Raw genomic sequence first — 14,051 nt, 5'->3', positions numbered from 1 at the left:
TTTTGTTTTGTTTGGGGAGTTTTGGGGGTTGTTTTTTAGATTGCATATATAAGTGAGATCACACGGTATTCCCTGACTTACTTCACCCTACATAATGCCCTGAAAGTCCATCCATGTTGTTACAAGTGGCAAGATTACCTTCTTTTTTATAGCTGAATAATATTCCTGTGTGTGTATATACCATATATTATATATATAATCTCACCGTTTATTTATTCATCTGTTAATAGACCTAGGCTCCTTCCATGCCTTGGCTATTGTAAATAATGCTGCAGTGAACATGAGGGTACAAGTATCTTTTTGAGCTATTGTTTTCATTTCTTTCAGGTAGATACTCAGAAGTTCTCTTTTTAATTTTTTGAGGAACCTCTATAGTGTTCATAAAGTAGGGTCACTTTCAAGATGGCAGCCTGTCTCTGCTTGAAAGAACCTGAACTAGAACCCCAAAGAAGTGATCTTAGTGCTCTTGGGAGCCAGCATGGTGGTGACAACAAAAATCAGAGGCAAGAATTTCTTCTCTCCCAAGAAAGATGGAGCCCAAGAGATCCAAGTTCAGGCCACGTTGTCGGCCACTGCTCCCAGCTAGAGTTTCTCCCTCCAGCATTCTTCTGGGTCACACTTTGGAGCATTTCTCTGTTTCTGTGTGTTTCTTTTCACAGAAAAGACATTTCACTTAACATGCCTGTAAGAAAATAGGACCAAGACTAAACCCTGAGAACTTCTTCCTCCACCATGAGGGAGAAGTCCCAGGAAAATGGGCTGGGATGCTTACTGGGACCTTCAGAACCTGTCGCCCTGTGGATGCTGGATGCCATTTGTTGTCTGTCTGCCAGCACTGCCTGGGGTTCCCACACCAGCCGGTTGTGCTGCCAGGGGTCCTGCTGGAGAGGTGGGTGGGCAGGCAGGAGCGTCACACAAGATAGGGTCTGTTCCCTGGCTGAACTAGGAAGAAATGTTTATCCCTCACCTCTGGGCCTCTAATGAATTCCAATTCAAGCCACACAGGCCTAGGAATCCATAGTTTTAATCATTTCAAAAACTAGCCCCACTCTGGGTAAAATTACAATGCGCAAGAAGCTCAATGGAGCTTAAAGGCCACAACCTCATTATCATTTCATTAGACTCACATTTCAGCAAGATGGAAAGAAATGTTCTCACACACCACCCCCTCCCACGGCTCTCCTCTCCTCCCCCAGCCCTGTGGAATAAGTCTGGAGGACAGAGATGGTTTACAACAGCTGTCAGCTAGGAGAGCCACTGGCCCACTCCCATCATGCTCTCTGCCCAAGGAGGAAGCGTGCGGCGCAGCCGCCGGGAGACCTCAGCACAAATCAGCGCAGATGCCTCCCAAATCAAGTTTGCGACCCTGCAAAGTTTAGTAAAAACAACCCCCGCTGTCAGTTTGGTTTCTCACAGCTGGAGGGGTCAAGTCGTCAACACAGTGTAAACCCAGGCCAGCAGAGCCTTGTCCTGCCCGGGCCCCAGACGCCCTCTGGGAAGCAAAGGGTTTGAAAGTGTCTTAAACTTGCCTGGTTTGTTTATTTTCCAATGTTTAATGATATTGTCCATGCAAGGAACAGACCCCCAGCTCCTGCTAACAATTAAAGAGGTTTTCTAATTTGGGAGAAAATGTGATTTAAAAAAAAAACGAAGAGAGAAAGAACTTGCGCAGGAAGTAAGACGAATAATTCACATTGAGAGCACACCTGCAGAGAAGTGGGGGGAGGCCTGCAAGGACCCAGGTTGGACGGGGAGCACCTGGTGGGAAAGCTGTGGGGCCGGAGGGGGCCTGGCCATCACCTGACCCGGCCATCTCGGGGCAGCCTGGGACGTGGCTGCTTCTCTGCTGTCGCCTTACCACCGCCCCGTCACTGCGGTTTCACGAGTGTGCCTTGGATCTGTGACCCCGGTGTTTACAGGCCTCACCATCTCGTAAGCCCAGCTGGGTTCCCAGCAAAGAAGTTACCCATTTCACTGCTGCTTGCCCCCATCTGCCCTAGGCTCACTCTGTGGCTGGCAGGACTCTTTGGGGGGTGCCCCGCCTGCGCCTGTCAACAGGCCGTCATGGAGGGTGCATGCCGTGCCTTACACACAGCCCCGGTCCCTTGCTGCAGGCGTGCCCTGTAAGAATGCTGCTGCCCAGGCCCGGCACCTTGTCTCAAAGCCCCCCAAAAGGGTGGTGCTGCCTGCCTGGTATCCTCGGTGCACTGGCACCTCATGGTGTCCTGTGCCCTTCCTTCCCCCTCTGGTCACACCGTGTCACCTGGACACCAAACAAGCCTGCCTTCTCTGAGTCCTACAGAAGAGGCCCTATAAAAAAAATGCCCTTGGCTTCTTCTGAGGCCTCTCTCCCCACAGGGCTGAGATGCTAGGGTAGATAGAGGCAGGGGTGCAGTGAGGTGCACCTCCCTCCATTTCCCTATTCTTCCCCGTACTGCTGGTCAGTGCTCATGCCCCAGGCTTCCCCCAGTCTAGCAGGCATATCTGAATCCCACAGCTAGAAATGGTCTAGGCTGGAGTTGGGTGCCCTCCTCCATGTTCTCAGACCACTGGTCCTCAACCTTGGCTGCGTATGAGAATCACCCGGGGGAGCTTTTTCCATATCCTTTTGCCAAGGCCACACCCACACCAAGAAATCAGAATCTCTGGGCAATGGTGATTTTTTAAGCCTTCCTAAGGCGGTTCCCATGTGTAGCCGAGGTCGAGAACCACTGCCTTAGAGGAATGAAAAGAAGAAGAGCGGAGGAGGTGGGGGTCAGGAGGCAGCGAGGGAGGACAAGGCCAAAATTGGGAGTCCTTTTCCTGGGATGGAAGGGAGCTGAAGCAAGCCAGACCTGGTGCCACACCCCGGGACACACACTGAGAAAACCCAATGAGTCTTTTGTCAAACCTGCCAGTGACTCGGGCTGCCGCTGTCAGTATCTCTTTCAGCTGAGTCAAGGTACTGGGAGAGTCCAAGAAGACAAGTGCCTTCAGACCTGGTGGCATCCAGGCCTGGTCTGTGGCTGTGGCGGAGACAAAATCCTGCAATTGCCAGGGCATCGGGTGAGCTCTGACCTAGCCCGGGGTAGATTTCCAAACTGTCCAGGACAGCGGCCCATTGGCCGTCCAGAACCATGTAACCAAGGCCTGACCCGCACTAGCTAGGTGCACAGAGTTGGTTCATTCATTCATTCATTCATTCATTCATTCTTCCACCCATGTTCGTTCGTGTGTCCATTTGTCTATTCGCTCACTCACATCTGAGCATGTCAGAGCTGTGTGTAAGGACCCCAGATCCCATATGCAGCCCAGTGGTTCCCAGGCTTTGTTTTTAGCTGAGGAATGCTGGTTTAAGTGAAACCGTATGGAAGCATAAACAAATACGAGGCAAGCTGCTCTGGTGAGAGCAGGACAAGAGGCCCTGGGCCTGGCCTCTTCACCGCCCTCCTCCAGAGGGGGCTTCACCAGATTCTCCTGATCAAGGAGAAACAGGGTTTGGAAACCTGTCCTCTTATGGGGACACTGAGGCACAGAGCAGGATGGGGCCTTGCCCAGAGTCATACAGATTTCATGGAACAAACTTTACTGCACGAGCTGTGAGGGGAATACAGGGCTGGGTAGGATGCAGCCCTTACAAAATGGAGAAGCTTACCTATATAATATATACCTGCACCTTGGATACTTGGAACCATTTGGTCCAGTTTAATCTGTAGACCCACCTCTCTTTGTTTTTGGCACAAAGCCCTTGCCAGCATCTTCCTCAGTACACGGCACTTACGGGGAGCTGCAACCTCGTCCTCCAGCACCTTCCAGGCCTGACGCACATTCAGCATGCCAGCACCCACTCCAGCTGTCCCAGTGGTGTTAGTGGGTATTAAATATTTTGAATATCATACTTGGATTCCACGATCAGAGTTTCCAAAGAATAAGGACCAGACAGTAACAGAAAACAGCAGTAACTAGATTCAACAAAGCCCGCCTTCTCACTGCAATTATTTGATACCAGATCCACCCGAGGTCTTTCATAAAAAGGGGAGACCGTTTTCTTCATGGGGTGATTTCCACTGGGAACTTTCTGGGGTGAGGCCTTCTGAAGATGCATGTTGGGCACGGGTGGCTAAGCTGTCTTCTGAGATGAACCGAAAGGACACAGTGCCTGAGGACCGAGATAGTCCCGAGGCCAGTCTCCAACCTTTCCACTGGCCAGCAGGGTTATGTGCGCACAGGACAGGCACCTATCGGGCTTGGAGTCATATGTGCAGTGTGTGCTGTCCTCCCAGGAACTGCCCTCAGCTGAAGGGACCTAGCTGTCTTGCCTAAGTGATGCCTCTTTCCAGAGAGGTATAATGACTCAGCCCCCTTGCCTTGATGGGGAAACATCTTTGAAGGGCCACCCAAGCTTTGGTGTGCCCCATGCAAGTAGCTGAGGCTTCTTGGCGACCCCATGCCATATAACCTCTCCCTCTGCTCGGTCCTACCAGTCCCATGACTCCCTTATAGATGTTGTCCCATGAGCATTCCCTCCATTAATCTTCTGCATTCAGGTCTTCCTCCCCAAAGTCTATTTCCAAAGGAACCTGACTCTCAGAACCACACATCCACAAAACAGGGGCGATAATCCCTACCTCGCAGAGCAATTGTAAGGGTAACGTGAGCTCATGGTTCACCTGAAATTTCATCTCTAACATTGTGCCTGGAATATAGTGAATGATCCATGCACACTTACTCACTTCTTTCCTCTCTCTACTCTTTCTTCCTCCAAGTGTGTTTAGAAGTTTTATTATGAGTGTTTTCTCTCCTCTGAGGGAGACCTCTAGCTCTCTGTTCATTGGCAGAGCAGACGTGATCGACATATTCCACACCCAGTAAATGTCCAATCCCTTCTTTGTGTTCAAGTGTTCTGCATAGCTGTGCTCACCTCTCATACCAAAACATAAACATAAACACACACACACACACACACACACACACACACACACACACGATTGCAGAATTCTGCAATCTTTGAAGCTTTGCAAACACCCAAAGCTTCACACCATCACCACAACACACACAATCCAAGAATTGCTTGTGTAGAGACCTATATAAACAAGTGAGACATCCCAGGAAGGAAAGATCATTTCCTGGTGGTGGAATCAAGAAGGTCCTCATAAAGGAAGTCACATTTGTCATAAGTTTTGAAGGGTGAGTAGAAATCCAGCAGGCAAAGAGGGTAGGAGTAGATTTCTAGGCCAAGGGAATGGTGTGGCGGTCAACTGTGGAGTTGGAAAACACAAAGCATGCCCAGGCAAGTCCTACAGTCTTGGCTGAAGACAGGGTTTTTCAGAGGAGGACGAGGGGGAGGAGTCAAGCGTGGGAAGATAGTTTGGGATGTGATTGGGTGGGGCCTTGAATGCCAAGCCGAGACTGGAAGTAATGGGGTTCCACTATTTATGAAGGTGAGAAGAGCTTTATGAAAATCAGTCATGGAGAGGATTGAATGGGAATGACACCAGAGGACAAGAAATCAGGGCAGAGGCTGTGGTAATAGACAGCGCTAGTGGGGACATCTCCCACTTGGCAGGGGCATTGGTGGGTCAGGAGGGCAGGAGTCCCAGGGTGGGATCCTTGACCTCTTTTTCAGATCACCACTACTATTAAGTCCTTCAGGAGCAACTGTGCAAATAACTCAGCTCCTGATCTTTGAAAGGCAACAAGTGAGCTCGCTCCCCAACAATTGTTTGGGGAAGTGAAAGAGGAAACTGACCTCAATATAATGGTGCCTGACTCACTGTTTCTGAGTGACCTTGTGCAGAACTCTCTGAGCCTGCTGCCAGTCACCTCCTGTGTCCACACCTTATCTCATAGGAATGTAGACGGTAAAAGGGAGACCCATGCATGAAACACCTAGAGAAACGTCTTGAAATAGGACAGACCCAGCTTTATCCCTCAGTCCTTTGTTGTAAGGCCCTGAGCAAATCACTACACCTTTCTAGGCCTCAGTTTCCTCATCTATAAAAAGATGATAATAACTATCACCATCTATTTGTGGGATTTTTATGAGATCAAATAGCCTAATAAACCTGAAGGCACTTAAAGTTCTTTGGAAGCAGGTGCTAAAGACACACAAGGATGTAATTGTCAATGCTGTTATATAATTGCCCCCACCCCTGTAGCCCTGTCTCTCTTTTCCCTGAAGAGTCCAAATGCTGTTTATGGCATTCTGCTCTTCATGAATAAATCTCAAATGCCTCCTCTTGTTTCAACTGGGCCTTACACCAGAAGGCTCCACAGATACTGCTTACCTGAAAGGGACCTTGAGTCAGATCCTGCAAAAGCCAGGAGGAGAGGGTTTGGCTGAGAGTACCTGGGGAAGGTGACGAAAAGGGGATGAGTCACCACCCCTCAGCAGGGAAGCTGCTGGTGTCTTGATCAGGGCCAGGGAAAGGCAAGTGACTCAAGGTGGGACTTTCTGGGCATGGAGGAACTATGATCACTCACCCCTCCAGTTCCTTCATCTACTTGCCTGCATCGACCCAGAGGCCACCTCCCACCCAGTCCATGAAATCTAACGGTGTAGCCAATGCCAATGTGACTCAGCAACCATGTGACCTAATATTCCTCATCTGTAAAATGGGTCTAATCATCTCTGAGCTAGCGGCCTTACAGGGCTGACGTGAAGAGGGTCCTCTGGGCTGAGGATGCAAGAATGCTTTGGGACTATAATATGTTGTACCAAAGTAAAGGGCTATTTATGGGGATTTTTCAAGGCTATGTTATAAGACAATTTGTTGCCTGGTGGGGGGGATGATGGCTGGAGGCTATGAGAGAAGCTGTGGGGATCCCAGAATGTCAGTTCCCTCCAGACCCGAAGTTCCAAAGCTGGGTAGAAAGTGTCTCTTGAATATGGGTGTCCAACAGAATCTCTCTTGGTGTTCTGATACAAAGCAACCCCTCAAAAAAAATCCCCAAAACCATAAAACCAGGACAGTATGGGAGTCACCATCTTCCAACAGCCCATGGCTTGGCTGTTCCCAAGTGTCTTTGGACTCTCTGGACAGAGGCATGGGGCTTGCCAGGGACAGTGACACCCATCCACCCAGACTACAAAGGAGCATGGCTAGGAGATGACAGTCTCCATCTAATTAGGGAGAAGTCAGAGCTGAGCTACCAAGAGGCTAAAGTCCCCTGCCCAGGGCAGGTCTGCCATCAATGAAGAAAGGGAGATGTCCTCAGCAGCAAAGTGCCCAGTGCTCCCAGGGCAGCAAGCATCCAGCAGGAATACAGTCAAGGCCAGAGGCAGGGCCTGCTTGATGTCTCTGGCTTGGACTCCTCCTCACAGGTGGGCTGGGGAGGGAGAGGAAATAGGTTAGTGTTCTCCAGGAGAAGTAGCCTCAGAAGACCATTTTCAGGTTCTTCATGAGGGTAGGACAGGGTTGATGGATTGGTGAGCCCCAAAGACCCTGAGCAAAGACAAGTTCTCCAATGTTCCAATGTGGAGAAGGTTTGGACCATCAGAGACTCTGTCCCTGCCTACTCTGACTTTAAGTGTTCCCCAGCCTCACAGGATTTCCTAACTCATTTAGTTAGGAAATCAGACTGTCTGTATTCAAATCTCAGGTCTATCACTAACCAGCTCTGGGGAACTTAGGCAGCTTATTTAACCTTTCTGGGCCTCCACTAACTCATCAGTATTTGGTGATAATAGTAGAACCTACCTCAAACCCTTGTTTTAAGAATTAAATATATTAGAGGGCTCAGCATAGTACTTGCCACCCTCTCGCAGTTGGCTCCTTTTGCTCCTTTTGCAAGACAGAGCTTCGGATCTATTTTTTGAAGACCTTCTTCCCTCTCTGTTCTGTGCCTTCCTCCAGAGTGGCACTGTCCCTTGTCACATTGCTCTTCTCCTGACTTCATGGTCACATCATAGCTTATGTAAGCTCATGGGACAAGCTGGCCACCATTCATCCTTCTCAGTTCTTAGAACCCTCAGTTCTCCACCTGCTCAGGCTTGAGATCCTTCTCTATGAATCTGTGTTCCTCTCATCTTTCAAAACTCTGCTCAAAACTCATGACCTTCGGGATCCCTGGGTGGCTCAGCGTTTTACTGCCTGCCTTTGGCCCAGGCCGCAATCCTGGAGTTCCGGGATTGAGTCCCACGTCAGGCTCCAGACATGGAGCCTGCTTCTCCCTCTGCCTGTGTCTCTGCCTCTCTCTCTCTCTCTCTCTCTCCCCCTCTCCCTCTCCATCTATCATGAATAAATAATTCTTTTTTAAAAAAGGAAAATTTATTTAAAAAAAAACTCATGATCTTCATGAAACATGGCACAGTGTTTCAGAAAAGCTTAAGTTCTGGGCTCAGGCAGACCAGCTTAACCTATACCAGCTGTGGGACCTTGGGCAAGTCACCTCACCTCTCTTAGTCTCAATTTCCTGATATGTCAGATAAGGTAGGTACCCCTCCCTCACAGGATGAAGGAGAGGATAAAGTGAAATAACAACCCCTCGATGCCAGGTGCAGTGCTGGGAGGCAGTGCTGGCACACAGTAGGTACACAATACACATTTGCCTTCTCTTCTCCGTCCTCCAGCCTTCAACAATCTTTATAGCCACAATTGGCTCATTCTGTGTCTACTCTTGGATATTTATCATGTGGTGCTTACCCTTTCATTCATTTGACATTTATTGGGCATTTACTATTTGTCTCATGCTGCATAGGGCCTAGCAATGACTATCACCTAATCCCCACCCTGAGGAACTCACAGAAAAAAAATTTTTTAAGATTTTTTATTTATTTATTCATGAGAGAGACAGACAGAGCGAGAGAGAGAGAGAGGTAGAGACACAGGCAGAGGGAGAAGCAGACTCCATGCAGGGAGCCTGATATGGAACTCGATCCAGGGTCTCCAGGATCACACCCTGGGTTGAAGGTGGTGCTAAACTGCTGAGCCACCAGGCTGCCCACTCACAGAAAATTGAAAGGTTCAATACATGTGCAGCTAATCCTGGGGTCTTCTGGTGTCATAGCAGGGGCCTGTATACAAGGTACTCTAGATCCCGGCCTATGGAGTGACTAACGCTGATTTCACCAGTCAAGGGGCTTAGGTCAACTGAGCAAGCATTGACTGAGCCCATGCTGTGTGCCAGGTACAGTGCTAGGCACCAGGGATTCAGGATGAAGAAGACAGCGTCTCTATCCTCCAGGACGGTGGGGTCCAGTGGGGAAGACAGACAAGAAGATGTAAGGATTATGCCGTACGGAAAGTTCCTGTGTGCCCAGGGTTCTGTTATGTAAGAGGGGGACAGCTAAATTATATGGCAAGGAAGACTTCCTGGAGGAGGTGGCATCTAAGACTTAAAAGACAAGCAGGAATTGGCTAAACAAAGGACAGACAGAAGGTCTGTCCATGTGGAGGGAAACAGCCTGTGCAAAGTCTAGGAGGAGTGAGGCCAGGGAGAGGGTTTAGGGACCTGAACCTGCCAAATCAGTTCCTGCTAATTTAATCAAAGTGAATGTCCCCTCACCTCCCTGGAGTTCTACTATGCAGCCAGCAGGCCACAGAAACTCCCAGTATACCCCATGCCCGCTGAGGGACACACATGCCCAGTTAGCAAATGTGCACACTCACACACGTGTCCACACTCCTCTCCCGCACACATACTCAGGGAACCTGCACTCACAGACTCTCACACCACTTACCCATGCATCTGCTCACTGCCACACACTCACACACACTCAAACACTAGAAGGCCATGGCTTGCCTTTGTTCCATGAGCTCCCCCTGGGGAGGATAAGCCCCTCTAAAGGTTCTGGGCCTCCAGCCCAGGGATGGCCTTCAAACCCCGCACCAGAGAACCCCAGGATCTTTCACTGAGAAGGTACCAAAGGGTTAAGAAAGAACATTTCCAGGGAGTTTGCCTCTTAATCAACACAGTTAATTCTTTTCCTTTTACAAACATAAATTCTTGGCAGTCAGTAACCAAGAAAGAAAGGGGTAAGAAAAAAACCTTAACCCAACATTAGTCAAATCTTTGCCTCTTCCTATTTTTTTTTTCAAGTTAAAACCCGGGGGAATTCAAAGCAATGAGAGAAATCCCAGCCCAGATGGAATGTTTTTGCTAATATACGTCTGCAAGTTATTTAAATGTATGTTTAAGTGTGCATGCGTGGGGAGGGGGAGTGGGGAGGGAATATGAGAGCGAGCACGATGGCTGAGTAGGGTGTGTGTGACTGGAGCACACAGCAGAGCAGAGGAGTTCTCAGAGTCCCTGCCTGAGCCCTGGCTGTCCTCCGGCCCCAGCAGGACCTGTCTAGACCTGACGAGGGAAAGGCCATTGCCCAGGACCATCTCTGTCCTTCCACCTAGGGTCTCCTGGGACAATAGCCCCTGTCCCTGACCCTCAACCCCAAGATGGCCTGGGGGACATAGTCTGCTAATAATAACCCACCCACCGTATACTTTCTTGACCCTCTATCCTGCTTTGCCGGAAGAGCTGGAGCTGGAGTTTGTCTTGGTGGAAAGGGACATTTGAGAGGACCAAGCACCCACCACAGAGCTACACCCACAATGGCCCTGCTCGGATTAGAAATCGGATTGGGCCCCATTCCTGGCCTCTTGCTAGCCCCTCTCAGAGCTCTCTCATGACCTCCAGACCCCCAGAGTTGTCCCTGTCTACTCTGACCCTCACCTCCTCACTGGAGGGTCACTGGACCCTCCACCCCAACAAGGCTCCCCCCTCCTCCCCCAAAGCCCTCCCAGCTGGGTTCAGGGGGGTGGGGCTTTGTAGACCACCCCCTCCGCCCCCACCTGCCCCAGGCTCCCTCTTGCCTACTCCCCCCTGAGCCGCCTTTAATTCTGTTAATCTTTTTTCTGAAATTGCTCCTCTGGCCCCCTAATCAGCTGTGTGGGTTCCAACTTCCTGATTTTCAGGGGAAGATTAAGCAGCTTTCTCCATCTAAAGGCTCTTTGGATGCCTGGGCCACCCCACTGGCTGGCTAGACCCCCACAGCGAGGGGCCTGCTCTCACTCTTCTGAGCCCAGGCCCACCCTGAGTCCTGGGCCTTCCACAAGGAACTTCCCATGCCCCTACCCTGCCCTGGCCCCCCAGAGACTCCAGCCCTCCCATCATTCCCCCTCCACACAGAGGCCTCTCAGCTCCTCCTGCCTGGGCCTACACCCTCCTCTCCCCAGCTCTTGGGAAAGGAATGGGGGGTGGGGGGTGGGGGCAGGGCAGTGCTCAGAGGTTGGAACCAGCAGAGAGACCTCACTTTGGTAGCCCCCTCCTCTGTCCAATTTCTCCTCTGGTATCTCTGCTTTTCCTACCCGCTCTTGCCCCCGAGGCCCTTTTTCTGAGGATGTGGCCATCCATGGTCTCCCTTGGCAGATGAGCAGACAAGATGCACCAGCTTTCAACTCTGCAAATGCATCACCTACTCTGCTCATCTTCTGGAGCCACCTCAGGATCTGGTGCTCAGCTGAGTCCTGGCAAAATGGAGTCAGGGTCACAGACTGCATGAGAAGGGCCATTGGGAAAGGGGATGAGAGAGTAGAAATGATTTTTGGATTACGTGTCATTTGAGCTTGTCTGATATGTAACTAGAGGATGGTGTAGCGTAGAACTCACTTTTGACGTGGAAGAAATAGTTGCCTAGAAAGGAATCTCTGAGACAGAAAGAGGAAAAGAAGATATTCTGTGGAAAGTGTCCAAGAACACCACCTGGTTGGGGCTACAGCTTCCATCTGAAATGGGTGAGGTTTTGGGACTTCCATCCATGGACACTGGCTTCCTGAGGCCTAGAGATGCAGAGTCCACGAATCCCCTGGCAGAATGCAAAATCTTGTGAATATGGACATTCTTGTAAGAAGAACCTCCATGGCCTTAATCGTGTTCTCAAAAGGGTCTCTCACCCCACAAGGTTAAAAACCAATGAATTAGAAATTAACGTGAAGGTGACACTTGAAGCTGGCTAGAGTGACCCAAAAGACTAGGCCAGCGTGGTGCTGGATGTCCTGTGGCTGAACCCAGTGGACTGGATCAGGCTCTGGCGGTGAGTCTGAGGAGCTGACCTCCACTTCCAGGTGAGTGTGTAAGAAGCACAGATGGGGGGTGGGAGGGTGGGGGGTGTGCTTCCTGGCGACCAGCTGGGTTCTTGGAGACCCCATGTGAAACCTGATCTCTGCCAGGTGAAATCCTGGGGTGTACATGATATATGGTTACTGGGCTGAGCTGTCTGTGGCTTTGCTGTGGCTCTAGCAAGTATAGCTGGTACCAATCTGAGCTCTAAGCCTTCCTGGGGCTTCAGAGACAAGTGCATCCAGGAGGGTCTCCCCCCAGAACTTTCACAACATGAAAGTTTCATCTGTCTCAGAGTGAAAGTAGTGACCACTCTTCAAGGGGCTGTGAACATGTCCAGCACTGATGTGGGCAAGTCAAAGGAATTCCAGAAAAAGTAGGGAAGGTCATCGATGCTAAGGGGACAATTTGGAGGCAAGGACAGATGCTCTGCAGAAAGTCCCCTTGCCCACCTCTGCACCCACCAAGCTGGTGGACCTTTCTGGGTCACGGTTCGCTCTCCTGTGGAATGACAGTGTTGGGCTGCTGGGTCTCTGGGGACACCTTCAGCGCCACCACCTTGGAAGTTGAAGAAGTATCCCCTCCTGTCTCTGTCCTGGAGCTCCTGGAGCTCTCTCTCATGGGGCAGGTGGAGATTTCTCAGGAGCCACAGGGCGCTCTCCCAGCCTTCTCCAGGGTGCTGCAAGACCACCCACCCAGGGCCTGCACACAGCCCTCCCCTCCCACAAAGCCAGTTTCCCCACAAACAGTCTGTGGAAACAAGATGGTTTCCTCTTTCTTTTTTGACTTGTCCACTTGCTAGCTGGCTTTCATGCTCAGATCGGGCGCATTCAAAGGACAGAGCAAGGGAGCCTGGCTCAGGCAGGTGTGTGTGTGGGGGGAGCATCCTGGCACCAGGGGTGCTGGCTGCTGCACAAGGCAGCGGGGCCATGAGGGCTGTGACCTCTCCTCTGGGCCCTCTGAGAAAGAGATGAGCTTCCTCTGTTCCAGGACTGTGCACGGCTGTCCCAGATAACCTCCCAAACTCCCTTCTAGAGCCCGATGGTTCTAGAATGTGTTCTTCTAGCCCATGTGTGCGCCTGTGTGGTTATATCTGTATGTGTCTATAGCTACGTGTGTATAAATATAGATGGATGGATAGAAATCAAGGGTGTACGGGGTGGTAGCGGTGCTTCCTGCCTGCGGCACCGGGGCCACTGCCAGCTTCCGAGAGGGCAGCTCCCCTGTCTCTCCCCGCGGGTGTCTCCTGTCACTTCCGCCCGTGACTCCTTCCCCCCCCATCAAGTGGTCACGTCACCATCTCCTCCCTCGCTTTTCCTCCCCCCCAGGCTGCTGCTATCCCTCACTCCTTCCTCCACAGCAACTCCAAAATCTGTTCCCTTCTTGGTCTCCGCCCCCCACTGGCATCCCCCTCCTCCTGTCCCATCTCTTCTGTCTCTTGCCTCTACTTCCCTCTGCTTTTCGCCCTCTCCGACTCCGTGCTATCACTGCCTGCCCTTTGTCCACCTGTCTGTCCCTCCTTGTGCTTGTTTTATGTGCAGCTGCCTGCTGGCCCCTCCAAGTCCCTGTCGGCCTCTCTCTGTTTTGTGCGTCTCTCTGTCTCTTAACAAGGAGCTGGGCCAGGAACTCCAGGGAGGCTGTGTTTCCAGCCTCCTCCTCCTCACCTTGCTGGCAGCTTGGCTCCTCAGGTGGCTGGGCTGTGAGCAGGGCAGGGCTGAGGCTGCAGGGGGCCGGGGGGCAGGGGGACGAGGGGGGGATGGACCTCCCTGGCCTGCCTGAACCAGTGGGCCGTGGGCAGAAGAGCTGGGCCAGGAACCAGTGATGCAGGCAGGCCTGCCTGTGACTAAAACAAGTGGCAGCCCTGGCTCATTTGCATGACGGGTCTCTTTTACATAAATCTGCATGTCAAGCTGGAGACCCAGGAGCCAGGTAATGCAAAACGATGCAAAATAAATTAATCAGAGTGCCCTGCTGCAGGTGTCAGCCAGCCGGGTCTTCCAACTGTCAGAGCAAAT

At 51.1% G+C, this 14,051-nt stretch overlaps 1 long non-coding RNA gene across 5 annotated transcripts in view; it reads right to left on the bottom strand.

Annotated features, from left to right (window-relative positions):
* Positions 1-1,008: 1,008 nt before the first annotated feature.
* Positions 1,009-14,051, bottom strand: part of LOC112662738 (uncharacterized) — a 49,335-nt gene continuing 36,292 nt past the window's right edge. For all 5 annotated transcript variants that reach the window (XR_007408094.1, XR_007408093.1, XR_007408092.1 and 2 more), the window contains one exon: positions 1,009-7,308. This is a non-coding gene — a long non-coding RNA (uncharacterized LOC112662738). The remainder of the gene's footprint in view (positions 7,309-14,051) is intronic.

This window comes from Canis lupus, chromosome 34 (genome assembly GCF_003254725.2).
Source record: "Canis lupus dingo isolate Sandy chromosome 34, ASM325472v2, whole genome shotgun sequence".
Classification (NCBI taxonomy): domain Eukaryota; kingdom Metazoa; phylum Chordata; class Mammalia; order Carnivora; family Canidae; genus Canis; species Canis lupus.
The sequence above is the reverse complement of the archived record's forward strand: the minus strand, read 5'-3'. Positions and strand labels throughout refer to the sequence as shown.